The sequence below is a fragment of the Capricornis sumatraensis genome, chromosome 1, assembly GCF_032405125.1.
Source record: "Capricornis sumatraensis isolate serow.1 chromosome 1, serow.2, whole genome shotgun sequence".
Taxonomy (NCBI): domain Eukaryota; kingdom Metazoa; phylum Chordata; class Mammalia; order Artiodactyla; family Bovidae; genus Capricornis; species Capricornis sumatraensis.
In genome coordinates this window covers 11,139,805-11,142,068 of record NC_091069.1, presented here as the reverse complement: position 1 = coordinate 11,142,068, position 2,264 = coordinate 11,139,805, and the positions used below count along the sequence as shown (strand labels likewise).

Sequence of the window (2,264 nt, the reverse complement as noted above, 5' to 3'; positions counted from 1 at the left end):
GGTCAGGGAACTAAATTCCACAGGCAGCAATTAAGAGTTCAAATTCTGCAACTAAAGATCTCATATGCCACAACTAAGACCCAGTGCAGCCAAACAAATGTAAAAAAAAAAATTAACAGCAATATTTTTTTAAAAAAAATTAAAATGGCACCAATAATACAAACATGTCATAAGGCTGCTGAATTAAATGAAATTTTAAAAATTTAAAGCGTTCAAGAGCACCTGGTGCATAGAGTATGTTCAGTAAAGGTTAGCCAATTTTTTTAATGGATTAATTATTTTAAGTAGGTTCTTTTTAAAAAGTTTAGAACAATATTCTGTGAGGATAAATTCCAACTGTAATAGCATACACAGAGTGGAGACAGCCCTGGAGCTGAGGAAAAGCTATGATTCTTCCAGAATTTATGAGTCCACAGCTTTCTAATCAACCTTGCACTGCTGCTGCTCTGTAATTTCGTATTTCTCTGTGTCCCTTTGAAGGGCTCGCCTTCCTGATACCTGAGCTTACATAGCTTCATCTTCTTGAAGTAAGCATCAGTGAGATGTTCTGGGATTTTTCACATCCTTCAATTTCGGTGGAGATGACAATGACAAATTTCTGGTGTGAGGGACAGAGCTCAGCCACTAGTAAGCTTCAGGAAAATGACCCTGCTGCCTCTGTGGTGGCCAGTGAGGAAGATCAGAATCATCCCAGAAGCGATGCTAGTGCACAGGCAGTTTTCTCACGTCTGAGAAAAAACTTAGAAGGGTTTTTTTTTTTTTTTTTGCCATGACATAACAGCTTTCCAGGCACACCTTCAATAGGATAATACCTAGGCATTTTGGCAAATTTAACCACTCAAGTACCACCCACCATTCTTGTCACCACCACCTGATTTTGTGACAGTAGCAAGTACCATCACCTTCTTTTTCTTTTCAACCTTGCATTTAGCTGTTGAATACTTCATCTTGTGAAAGGGCTTTCTGGACTACATAGCTGATTAGGAATATCTGCCAATTTCTCTGACCACGACAGTATTTCAGCTGCAGTGGGGTTCCCCTTCTTAACCTTTTTAACTCTGCCACCAGCATCAAACTGCTTGGCTTCTGGGCTTTTTCTCCTTACTATCTGGCTTCTGGGCTTTTTCACCTGCCATCTTCTAAGATGAGAAAACAGGTTTTGCCATTATTAACATTATTAATAATCATATCATTTGAGGCTCCCCTGGTAGCTCAGATAATAAGGAACCTGCCTGCAATGCAGACTGCACTGTTCGATCCCTCAGTCAGGAAGATCCTGTGGGAAGGGAATGGCTACCCACTCCAGTATTTTTGCCTGGAGAATCCCATGGACAGAGGAGCCCGGCAGGCTACAGACCATGGGATTGCAAAGCGTCAGACATGAGCGAGCAACTAACACTTTCACTTTCATCATAGGTGGTAAAGTTATTCTGATTTTCACCCTCCAAGCCACAAATTTAAGTATACTTGTGAAACAGACTTAATTAAAAAATAAAAACCACTTTTCAGAAGCTCTAGGTTTGTTGCTGCACTCTGTGCACACACAGAGAATAGGACCTTTTATTAAGTCATCACTCAGTGCTATTATTAAGATGTTGGCTTCTTGATGAAGCTACAGCATTGACCTCTGGGTCAACCATTCAGATCTCGCAATCTCGAATCACCAGACCAATAAAAGAAATGATTGAGGCATGTTTAAGAGTTACAGATACTAGTCTACCCTGCCCCACTAAAATCATACTCTACTTGTATAAGACATGCTTCCTTTTAATTTTTGATACCTGTTTTAAGGTCTGTCAGCTTAAAGTTCCCCTTCCAGCATTAGTACGCATTAGCACTAGCAGAAACACAATGCAGCATTCTTACTTCCCATATGTATCCCAAAACTTAGTGAAATACTAAAAATGTCAGGCTTCCAGAGTGGGAAACCATTAGCTGGTATACAATAAGCACCTACACATGAACGAGCTCCATTCTGAGAGCACATTCATAAGTCCAATTTGTTCAGAAGTCCAACAAAGTTAGCCTAGGTACCCAACTAACAGCATCATCATCTATATAGTACTGTAATAGGTTTGTAATACTTATCACACACTACATTAAAAACAAACACAAAAACTGAAAAACATTTTAAATCTTACAGTACAGTATCTTGGAAAGTACAAGGTACAGTACAACAGCTGGTATACAGGGGCTGGTGTCAAGTGAACAGGCAAGAGTTACTACTGACTGGATCAGGGAGAGGAGGTGGGAGACGGCAGAGT

The 2,264-nt window shown here is 40.0% G+C and overlaps 1 pseudogene; it reads right to left on the bottom strand.

Annotated features, from left to right (window-relative positions):
* Positions 1 to 304: 304 nt before the first annotated feature.
* On the bottom strand, positions 305 to 1,136 carry LOC138093028 (large ribosomal subunit protein eL6-like; annotated as a pseudogene).
* Between the last annotated feature and the right edge of the window lie 1,128 nt (positions 1,137 to 2,264).